The following is an 11,891-nucleotide window of genomic DNA, read 5'->3' as shown; positions in this document are numbered from 1 at the left end:
CACATAGTAAGGCCATGTGGAAATTTATGATGGGTACTTGGTTGCCGTAGTTATGCTGTGCCAGTTGTTGAATATTTTAGTATTCCTCCTGGTTTTCTGCCAGTAAAATGGGATACTGGATGGAGTCAATCAGTCTTTGTTTTTGAGAAGACCTCAGTTAAGTTTTTGGCTATGCAAAAGTAGCCTTATAAATTAATGTGAGGCAGAAAGTCAAAATCTGGACTGGAACATAAGAAACTTGTGTTTTGGAGACACAAGCAGAAAGGAAGAGAGGCTATAGAAAGAGAAGGAGGCCCCAAAAGATCAAGACAAGATGGCGCCCAAGACAGCTTGACTACTGATAACTTGCCTGTTGGTCAGGAATGGTTGACAGAATCTTTGGAGAGTGATGTCTCACATCTAAGGTGAAGTTGCCTGAAGTAATCTGTTAGTTCAAACTTTCTGTAAATTTTACTATACATAAAAGACTTGGTAGTACAGTGAAGGAAGAAAGCTTTTGGAGTGATTTCCAGCATGGGATGAAGAAACCAACAAGATAAAACCTAAAGCCATATTGCCAAACTGGTTGCTCTGTAGACTTACCAGAAGACCAAGAGCCTCCCAGAAATCACCTGGGATGTTAGGAGGAGTATCCCATGGAGGGTAGGATAGGTGTTTGAGTCTTACTGTGTCACACTAAGATAAAAGGCCACCCCCGGAAGTCTGAAACACTTGGGCAGCAAATTCGAGGGTCTTTTGAGGAAAGTATTTTGTTTTCACAAGTGCACTTGGTAAAAAATAATTAAAATCACTTACAAATGCTTTTTCCTTGCATCTGCCTGTGTGAGTGAATGAGTTATACTTCTCCCAACTCTGAAAGGTATATTGTGACAACCCAGGAGCTTTAGAGGCCAGAAGGAAGCCTTGAGATTCCTTTGAGGGTTCTGAGACTTGAAATAAGGAGAGCATCTGTTCAGTGCACAGGCAAAGGACAGATCTTCCCTGCTTATTTATGAATAACTTGATAAGAGGCCTAAAAAGCAGTGACTGCTGAGTCCATTAGCAGAGTCTGCAGACTCTTGAAATTTTTCCATGCCCAAACCACTGAAATCTATTTCTGGATTTGCCTTCAACGCCAAGTAAAAATGTTCAACCCACGTGTTCATGCCCTGGCCCAGAGTTTCCCATGCCAAATTCTAGGAAAGTGTTTCAGAGAGGAATATCAGTTAACTAGGGGGAAAGCATGCACAGGCCAAAAAGGGTAAGGTGTTCTCAGTGGTTTTAGAACAAGTAAAAGAGTCATTTCAAAGAATTTCCAGAGCTGACACTGAGGCAGGGTAGTGTTTTGCTGATGGAAGATTCCATGCCTGGCAGCTGGGACCCAGTTTGTAGGTGCTTTAGCTCTGAGTAAGTTACACGCTGCTCAGATGAAGAAAGGCATGCACTCATTAAGGATAAAATATGAAAAGATTCTTTGCTTCATGAATTCCTGTCTAAAACTTCACTGGCACATATATGAGACATAGGTGTCAGGAATATTTTTGAATTCTTCTTTGGCTCATGATCATCACGAACATACAACTTTCTGTGAAGGAAGTGCCATATTTTGCTCAAACGCCATGTTCTTCTATTCCAGGAAAAAGAAATTTTAAAGGATATAAACCAAGCAGCAGTTTCTATGTGGGCCTCTTTGGCAGGGAAACAAAAGAGCTGGGAAATACAGTCCCTTGCTTGGAGTGGAGCAGAGGAAAGATTCCTTAATAAAATGTATGTACTACAAACTCCTGCCTGGAAACAAAGAATGATATAAACAAGTCATGGCTTGCAGCTTCAAAATCCAGTAAATTATATTTATGGTTGTGCATTTGTCAAGATAAGTAGCTAATGGTAATCCCATAAGCAGATAAGGGTAATAAAATGCATTGACGCAGAGCAGAAGTCAGACTCGGTGGTGGGGACACCCTTTCACACTGGCAGTTCCTGAAAGACCTTGTCAGATGCCTTCAGATGGGGATGATGGCCAGGCCAGGGGTAGAAAGTGGGAAAGAAAGGCCATTTCTGTGTGTGGCCCTTTAATGATAGAGCACTTAGCATCTTTAAGTTTTATCATAGTTGAAGTGATAGAAGAAGAAATCTGCAGCAATATAGAGAAGAGAAATATTTCTGCCTTGGAGAGCATTTTAGAAAAGAAAAATCTAGGGCAAGAACCAGCATTCTTTGGGAGAATACTGTACCTAGGCTGCAGAATTAGCACTAAACACATTTTCAGACTCTGGACTGAAATAGAAATCCAATTGTCAAGCTCTTAAAATGTGCCCAGGACTGGTTCTAACAGACTCCTTTAGATCTGTATCTGCTGTGTTGTGACTACAGGAATAGATGCAGCTCTGAACTCCCTTCTCGAGGTGTTCTGTTTCCAGGTAACCTCCTGATCCTTCTCTGCCAGCATTTTATGGTTGTAGCAAGATGGCAAGAAGACTCTCCGTGAGAGCAACTCTCCATAATCCAATATCTTAGTTACTAGGAACATATGAATGGACAATCCTGCTATAGGTAATAAGGACCATTTCAGCAAGTTAAGTCTGATCTTTGGATTAACGTTGTGTCCATGCATCAGGAGCAAGTATATCCGTGCCTTCCTATCTGGGCCTCAGGCTCCAACATGCAGTTCCATCTGGGGATACACTGCTGTCCTTCTGGCCTGAAGAAGCTGGCTTTACAGCAAGGCCAAGGCAGGACTCACCACAGTCTCTGCTTGAGCCCATTTCCAGCCTATACATGAGGGCCTCCATCTTCAGACTCCCATTGACCCAACATACACAGATCAAAGGAAAGGAGCCTGTGGCAGGATACTCTCACAACGATGACCCAAAGCATGTGATAAGATTCTCCAGTTTCTCAATTTTCTCTTGCATCGACTGTTATTCTTCCAGAAAATTCTAAAAATATTAACCATTTTTATTTGGGCTGATTTGGTTTTGTTGTCAGCATCCATTCAGGGCAGGAAGAAATTATTCTGTGTCTGCCGTCAGACCCCCTGCCAGGGTTCAGGTTCATGCTCAGTCACCGTGATCCTGAGCAAGTTGTTGAAATTCTTTGAACCTCAGGTCTGTCATCTGTGAGAAAGAAAATGACACTTTCAGGACAGGGTTGTTGTAATGATTCCAAGTCATGTGGAGCAAGCACTTGGCATATAGAACATGCTCATTTAACAGGAGCTATTATTCAGCTCTTCTGTAACTAGGTTATAAGTGTTGAAGTTGATAACAATTAATCCTGCACCTAGAGTTCTTCTGAAATGTTTATTTAAGGCCCAGTTTGCTTGACTCTCTTGTAAGTGATATCCTATGAATATCTTAAGAATATAAAAAGTAAGTTTGTTTGACTTTATCATAAGTAATATTTTATAAATATAAAAAATAAGTTCACAAGTGTTTTCAAGTTTATTATTCCATATAGTGTTCACAACTCTCAGAAATGTTGGTTTCACAGTTATCTTTACTTTAGAGATGAGGAAACAGACTAAATCACTCGGGGCCACAAAGTAAGCACACTGGCCAATATGGAGATCCATGATACCAGACTGACTGCTTCATTTATTACTGGAACACAGTTCAAGTTCACAAACAACCTCACTCTCTACTTAAACTAAGATTTTTTATACCCCTGTAGGCACTGGATAAGGTGCTGAGAATACAGCTATAAGAAAAAACGTCACAGGTCCAGCCTTCAAGGACTTCATCTTCCTTCAGGGAGCATAAGCATTAAACAATCAGAAAAGGAACCACCTTATTTTACAAAATAGACTAAGAACATCAACATACACTGCACCAAAGAAGATGAACAGATGGCAAATAAACATATGAAACAATGTCCAACATCATATGTTAAAACATAATACACCTATTAGAACAGCCAAAATCCAAAATACTGACCGCACCAAATTCTGGCAAGATGTGAAGCAACAAGAACTCTCAGAAGCTGGTGGAATGTAAAATGGCACAGCCACTATGGGAGAGATTTTGGTGGTTTCCTACAAAAATAAACATATTCTTACCATGTAGTCAAACGATCATGCTCTTTTGTATTTACTCAAATAAATAGAGAATAGATATCCACACAAAAACCTGCATCAAGATGTGTATAACACTCTTTATTCATAAACACCCAAACTCAGAAGCAACCAAGATGTTCTTCCTTAGGGGGATGGATATGGAAACTGTTACCTCCACCTTCTGGAATATTACTTAGCACTGAAAAGGAAGGTGCTATTAAGCCATGAAAAGATATGAAGAAAATTTAAATGAATATTAATAAGTCAAAAAAAAAGCCAATTTGAAAAGGCTACATAGTGTATTATTTTAACTAGGTCACACTTGGGGAAAGGCAAAACCATGGAGACAGTGAAAAACATCAGTGGTTTTCAGAGATTGGTAGGGAGGGAGGGATGAACAGGCAGAGCACAGAGTAATATTTAGGACAGTGAAACTACCCTGTGTGACATCATAATGGCAGATGCATGTCATTACACATTTGTTAAAACCCACAGAATGTAAACACTGAGGAAAAACCCTAAGTAAACCATAGGCTTGGGGGCAGAGTGATGTTTCAATCAATGTAGGTCCATCGATTATAACAAATGTATCATTGTGGAGCTGGGTGTGATAGTTGGGAAGGCTATGCAGGTGTCAGGGCAGCAGGTCTATAGAAATTCTCTCTGTTTTCTGTTCAATTTTTCTGTGAACTTGAAACTGCTCAAAAATAAATCTTTTCCATTTTTTTTTAAGTAAAACTACACCAATTGTGGGAAATGCAATGAAAGAGGTCACGCAGGGAACGTAACCGTCCAGCACAGTCTGGCAGAGTCAGGAAAGCAGTTCATCGTAAGCGACCTTTGAGCTAAAAGTTGAAGCATAAACGGTGGAAATATCAATTGTGCTAAATGCTGTAACTTGACAAACCAAAGGGATCATATGTACAACATGAACCTGATACAGGACAACATACCAGTCCTACTTAAGACTGTTACCGTATGTGGCAAGTAATGCTTGTAATGCTAAGTTCACTCATGTGAAGTGTGCCTCAAATCTGGAAAAAGAAAACACGGGAAGGGGCCAAATATTGTCATGGTAATGGAAACACAAAGCACCCAGGCTAAAGGCTTTCTAATAAGGAAGAACAGCCAGCATTCGGTGAGTGTTCCTCCCATGGAAGTTGACATCTGTTATTCATTTGTTGATTCAAGCTTTGAAGAAAAGCAGCGTAACTGGAAATACTTCTATGTTCTGGGAAAACATAGAGTGGAAGACCTCTTAGTTCTTTTTAAATATTGGTCCATTACTTTTAACATGTAGTACAAACTGGCTCTCTCCACTTCAAGAATGGGCGAGAGAGTTTGGACAATATCAAGAGTCAATAATTTCATAGCTGTGAAAGATCAAAGTTGGTGTCTTGACTAAACAAGGAGAAAGGAGCTCTCTGATCATGGAGAGGACAGTTTTGGGGTGCTCGGGAAGAAGTAAGAGAAAATGTATATTAAAGAGGAGGTGAAGAGGGCATCATAATGGGTAGATAATTATCACTGTATTGCCAATTTTAGAAAAGAAATAACAAGGTAAAGAAGAATGCCCATATAACTACCTAAATACCCATGCAGTGTATGGTTCAAAGCCAGAATATTGGTAACAAACAGATGTGGATTTCAGTGTACCTTTGACCAATGATGAGCTCTAAGTCTTCAGGCAAGTTTCTGGGTCTCTCTACAACCCAAAGTCTTCATCTGTAAGATGGAAACATTATTAGGATGTACCTCATGGGTTTTTGGCAGAAGTGAGTACTTTAGTGGGCACAGTTATGATCAATGTCTAGTGCACTAAAGCCACTCAGTAAATATTAATTATATTATTATTTTTTAATGGGGCAAGGAGCTCCCCCCAGCATAACAGATTTGCTATACAGCATTCCTGTTAATCTGTAATTCCCACTGGACCGCAAGAGTTTAAAGAAGTGCTAGAGGAAAGTAGGAATCCTTTGGTGAGTTGCCAGATAACTAAGAGAACAAAGGAAAATGTCAGACAGTGGTTTCCTGTCCCTGAGGAGTTCCATTTGGCCTCTAGATGATCTTGGTATCCACATTACTGTATCATGCAAAGATGTGCTGAGGCCTGCACTCCCCCGTTTATGATCCTGTCGCAGCCCAAGGGGTGACTGACACTGGAAAGCATGAGAAGAGTTGGCTGGCGTGCCCACCCTCCTCACCTGGTTTCATATGCCCACCTGAGTCGCCATCCAATCCCATTTGAGAAAGCTCAGCTCTAGCCATGTTCTCCATTACTGCCATGTCTGAGGATACTTTGCTCTGTGCTCATAAAAGACAACAAAATTTCACCCATTATTCTTTGCAAGACCTCAACCAAGTTATATATGCAATCTGAGCTTCCGATGCCTCATCTCTAGTGCTGGGGAGGCTTGGGCAGGGCCCAAGCAAGGCCTGCCCAAGCAAGGATCAGAGGGCCCACTCAAGCTGGATGACTGGGGACAACCTCAATGAAGGGATTATTTACAGGGTTTGGGGAAACCAGCAAGAGCTGGTAGAGGGACTACATGAGCAGTGGAGGGCCACTACCCGTCTTAGACTCAGGGCTGGGAGAAGAATGGTCATCAGAACCCGGACAGCTAACTTGACAGACAGGCTCATCTTTGCCTAAGAGATGCAGCCAACCCTTGGCAACTTCCCAGAAGAGTAAATTACTCTGAGTAAATTTATTAAAAATTATTTATTTATTTATTTATTAAAATTATTAAAATTAATTTACTCCCAGAAGAGTAAATTAACTGCTTTTCTCCTGCTTCCATCTCTGTCAGTACTAAACTATTGGTCACACTCAAGTGGACAGAGAGCCTGTTGACTCCTTTGCTCCAGACCAGCTTCCTGGAAACATGGAACAAGGTAAGAGTGGGTCTGGGTTGGGAGCCAGGAGGTAAAGCAGAAGAAGCCCAAGAAACATCAGTATGAGCATGGAACAAGTCAGTGTGTGAGGTCACGGTCTTGAACATGATAGGAGAGCAGGGAACCTCCACCCCCGCAGCCTTCACAGAGAAACCCAGAACTCTGCAGCCCCAGTCCGTGCCCCACGCTCAACAGAGATCTCAACATACACACGCACACATGCACATAACGCTCAGGGCACGTCAGGCTTTAGATTTTCAAGTTTTCAATTTTGAGGTTTTGGCTGCACTGCCCTGCACATTCTTTCATGGAGTTTTTAGCCACCCAACTTCAGCCTGTCCTTGCAAAGTTTACCAGGCTCATGATCCCCTTTTGGTGTGCACCAAAGCGGAAGTTACCTCCCAATTATGTCACCTGCTTGGAGGGATACAAGTGTCAGCACCAGCTTTTGCCGGGTCCCAAAGGGGTGAAATCTCCTTATCCAAAAAAGAAGGGAAGTCTTGGGGGCCATCATCTCCAAAAGGCTTTGAGCGCCCCAGGCGATGGAGCAGACATTCAGAGGGGGCACCAAGAGCTTGATCTCTGGAAAGAGGGCTCCTCTGGTTTAGAAACATGCGGCATATCTGTTAGCCCGCTGAGCAACAAACCTCTGCTCTCTGGTCAGCCCGCTTCATTAAATTAGTTTTAAAGACAACCAATAAAAGGTGCCAGTCATTCTACTTAACTATGTGGCTAACCATCCATTATTAATCAGAGCGCATACTTCTGGAAAAGGAGATGGGGTCTCAGAGATCTGAGCTCGATAAGCCCCATAATGCAATAACCCACGTGCCTGGTATCTTGTGATAAATGCAGTGGTTGATCAGAGCTGCAGCCAAGAGATAGATGTTCTCTGTTCTCTCTCAATCCCCTCTCCCTCCTCCCTTGTGGTTCAGAATGGCTAAAGTACGTTCCATGGAAATATATCTTTATACCAGAAGTAAACAAGCAAATAAATCTTTGCTTGTAAATGTTTATTTGCAAGAGGCTAAACCCCGGGGATCTGTAAAAATCAGGAGAAGAAAGCACACTGAGCAAATCTGTTGTATCCCTTTTCAGCCACATTTTCTTTAGAAGCAGGAGATTTCTCATAGGACAAAGTCCTACAATCGGATTGGAAATGTAGGGCATCTTTGCAGTTAGGCTCTGAGGTGACTGGAAAAGCATCTTACAGACCATGACATGTTTGGGTCCAAAGTGTCTTTCAGAATGCAGGTAAAAAGGTAAAGTCTCCCATTGAGCTAAATGTCTGCATATCCCATGCTGAGACATTTTGCAAACTGAAGGAAAACCGCAGAGTGTGTGGTTTGGGCATATCCCAAAGGGAGATGCTGTCTCATTTTCATATCTGCTCAATAGTAAAAATGAAATATAACATATTTTTTGTATAATCTCTCAGTCACTTGGTCTGGGGACCTCAACTTGCTTTACCAACGTTAGCCTGCTAATCCCCGCAGGAGCCCTAGGAGGCTGGCAGGCTCCCGTTGGTGCCATGTCAGGTGAGTTCAGGGATCGTTGCAGATGTAGTCACTGCTTAGGGGCCAGAGAAAGTGAGTTCTCCTCTACCCATTTTCCAATAATGGGTATCAAGGTATTATCACTGGGGCATTGGTAATGCTCTTGATGGGCATTTGAGGCCTGGGCAAAATGGACAGCTGAGTGTCCAGTTGTCTCTGACTCCTGAGAGGAAGAGAAGTGGGTTGGAATAAGGACAGACTGTTCACAGGGCCCATGAGTCCAGTGGTTCACAGCCTTGGTTGTCCACTGGCACCAATGGGGGACCTGCAGGAGTCACTGGTGTGGGGCGGGGGGGAGGTGTCTTGCTTCAGGAATTGTAATTTAATTAGCCTGGGGTGTGATCTGGGCCTGGAGAGTTTTTAGAGTACAAGAGGTGATTCTAATATAGATCTAATATTCTAAGATAGAAGTGATTCTCATAATTTTAGAGTACAAGAAGTGATTCTAATATAATGGTTCTGATGGTTGAAAACCATTTCCTAAAGTAAGGAGTCTGATGAGGAACTGCTCTTTTGGGGCGTTTTTGCTTTGGAAAGACCCAGTTTTGCTAGTGAACAGCAGATGTTCATCTGATGGAATTTTAAAGAAATGACCTGATCCAGTCTTTACAGTGATCTTGACCATGCCTGACAATCGTGTGCCTTGCACTGGGGGCTGTGCACTGATGTTTTCCAGACTGTTGGGCAATGGTTTATTAATAGGTGATGAAATAGATCTAGATGGTTACAACTGGCACCTTTTATTTAAAAAATAAAATAAAACTGGGGGCTCCTGGGTGGCTCGGTCAGTTAAGCATCTTACTCTTGATTTAGACTTGGGTCCTGATCTCAGGGTCATGAGTTGGAGCCCTGCCTTGGGCTCTGTGCTCATAGGGGAGTCTGCTTGAGATTTTCTCCCTTTCCTTCTCCCTCTGACTCTTCTCTTGCTTGCACATGCTCTCTCTCTCTCTCTCTCTTTCTCAAATAAATAAATAAATAAAACATTTAAAAAATAAATATGTAAAATTCTGACCTTTGATGTTAATAAAGCATTCTTGGGATGCATTTCTTCAGTTTTAGGTGGTTTCACTTTCTCCAAGCTCGTCCTGATACACCAAGTGGTGACTCAGAGCTCAAGTCCGGGTCCTGACTGTCCGCAAACCTTGAGCTCCCTCTGCCATGCAGGATGCCTTTCCACCAATCAGCATCCAGACTCACACCAATGGTACTGGCATATCTTCAATTCCCCTTGCCTAGAAGCACGAGTTAGAAAGACAGCCAGCTAACCAGGTAAAGTAAAAACAAAACAAAAAACCTAAAACCAAAAAACTCGCGACTGCTCCTTTAAACTTCTACCAAGTGAAGGAGGCTCACCTGCTTCCATCCCAGGGCTTCTCAGCCTTGGACCGGAAGGCTCTTCCTGCAGAGTCTGGTGCAACAGAGTTGAAGAGCACCTTAATTGTCCTGCCTGCCTGTGATGGCCCCATATGTTCTTGCAAATGGCACCTGGGGTACACTCAAGGTGAACAGATTCACAAAATATGAAAATGGGAATAGCTCATTCCTTCTGAAGAAGCACAACTTCCCCTAAGATACAGTCAAACCCAACTGGCTATGAGTGAGTTCTGAGCATACTAAGCAGTGCTGAGATTTTTCAAAGTAAACCTTTTTTTAAAATTTTTATTTAAATTCAATTTAATTAACATAGAGTGCATTATTAATTTCAGAGGCAGAGCTCAGGGATTCGTCAGCCTTATATAATATCCAGTGCTTATCACGTCACATGCCCTCCTTAATGCCCATCACGCAGTTACCCCATCCCCCCACCCCTCTCCCCTCCAGCGACCCTCAGTTTGTTCCCTAGAGTTAGTCTTTTATGGTTTGTCTCCCGCTCTGTTTTCATCTTATCTTATCTCTCCTTCTCTTCCCCTACATTCATCTGTTTTGTTTCTCAAAGTCCATTTTTAATTGGAGTACGACATCCATATAGGAAAGGGCATCAACCCTAAGGGCACAGCACAGGGAATCTCCACACACCGGACGCGCCCACATGACTATCACCGCACCAAGAAGGAATGCGGGACCGACAACCCAGAATCTCTTCACTTTCTCCTTTCTTGTCACTATCGCCCAAAGGACTAACCACCGCCCTGACTTCTAACCATAATTTTTTGCCCTTAAAATTTTTAAATAAAAGGAATCATACTCTATTCTGTTGTGTTGGTCTTCTTACATTCAACATGGTATCAGTGAGGTTCACCCACATAGTTATGTGGTCATAGTTGGTTCATTGGTATCGACATTTAATATTCCACTGTATTAACACATGACAATGGATTAACCCACTCTTCTATATGACCACTTGAATGCTTTCCCATTTGAGACCATGGACTGAAACGTCCAACTGAACATCTTTCTGGTGAACACAGGTTTGCACCTCTCTTAATTATTGGAATTCTTGGATCAAAGATATGCCCAAATCAGTTTCAAAAGTTCCTTCAAAAGAAGAATGATTTCCAACATTTTACCTTTTATTTTTCTAGCAAGGACCATAAAAGTTCCTAATGTCTCACATCACTACAAAAACTTGGCATTTTCTTTTTCATTTTAGCCATCCTGAAGTCATGTGTGTTGGTGTGTCTCTTTAGTGTTTATCGTGTATTTCTTTTAAAACAATTTCATTGAGGTACAACTTATGTATAAAAAACTATACCCACCTAAATTATACATTTCGATGAGCTTTGACAGATGTGAGCACCCATAAAACCACTGCCACAATAAACACAGAGAATATTTCCATATCACAAAAGTTACCTCATGCCCCTCTGAATTTTCTAGAAAAGGGTCTGGAAGACAAAACGCTTCCCTTTCCAGTTCTACGGTGGTTTCCCTTTTGTCTCTGGGAGAGTTTCCCTTTCACTTCTCTTCCAGGCTGGTGTAGCCCCTGCTAGGTGTCTACAGGGCACAGTTCCCCCCAGCTCTTGACCTGGACAGCGCAGGCAGGAGACCCAGAGAGCATCGCATTAATTGCATTAGCTGTATTTAATTTTAGTTGATTTAAGCTTAAATATAAATATTCGCATATGGCCAGTAGCTACCATATTGTGCAAAACAGGTTTAGATTTTACTGAAAGTTTATTTCAGAATTACTGTATGCTACAGTCATGTGGACACTTTTCTCTGTTATACAAATGGATTTCATGGATTCTGAGTTGCTGGCAAGAATCAATGGCAAGCCCCTGGTTGTTTCTGTGATTTGCATTTAAGCCCCAAGGGTTGTCAATCAAGAAGACCCTTGGTTGAGTATCATCCCTGGATCTGGAGCTGCGGTATGGTGAGCAAACCCGCCCATCTCTCCACATTTCAGCTTCCTCAACCTCAAACCTGGTATAGGAAGTCTACTTCATGAGTGTCTGATGCATCCTAAA

The 11,891-nt window shown here is 42.1% G+C and overlaps 1 long non-coding RNA gene across 2 annotated transcripts; it reads left to right on the top strand.

Annotated features, from left to right (window-relative positions):
- Window positions 1-4,556: 4,556 nt before the first annotated feature.
- Window positions 4,557-10,654, top strand: LOC116570987. 2 transcript variants are annotated; one of them, XR_004277630.1, is made up of 4 exons: window positions 4,557-5,171; window positions 6,844-6,928; window positions 9,538-9,688; window positions 10,421-10,654. It is a non-coding gene; the product is annotated as an uncharacterized LOC116570987 (long non-coding RNA). The 2 variants fall into 2 exon arrangements; XR_004277629.1 differs by having other exon boundaries at window positions 4,557-5,808.
- Window positions 10,655-11,891: the final 1,237 nt, after the last annotated feature.

Source organism: Mustela erminea, chromosome 12 (genome assembly GCF_009829155.1).
Source record: "Mustela erminea isolate mMusErm1 chromosome 12, mMusErm1.Pri, whole genome shotgun sequence".
Lineage (NCBI taxonomy): Eukaryota > Metazoa > Chordata > Mammalia > Carnivora > Mustelidae > Mustela > Mustela erminea.
This window is presented reverse-complemented; position numbering and strand designations above follow the sequence as displayed.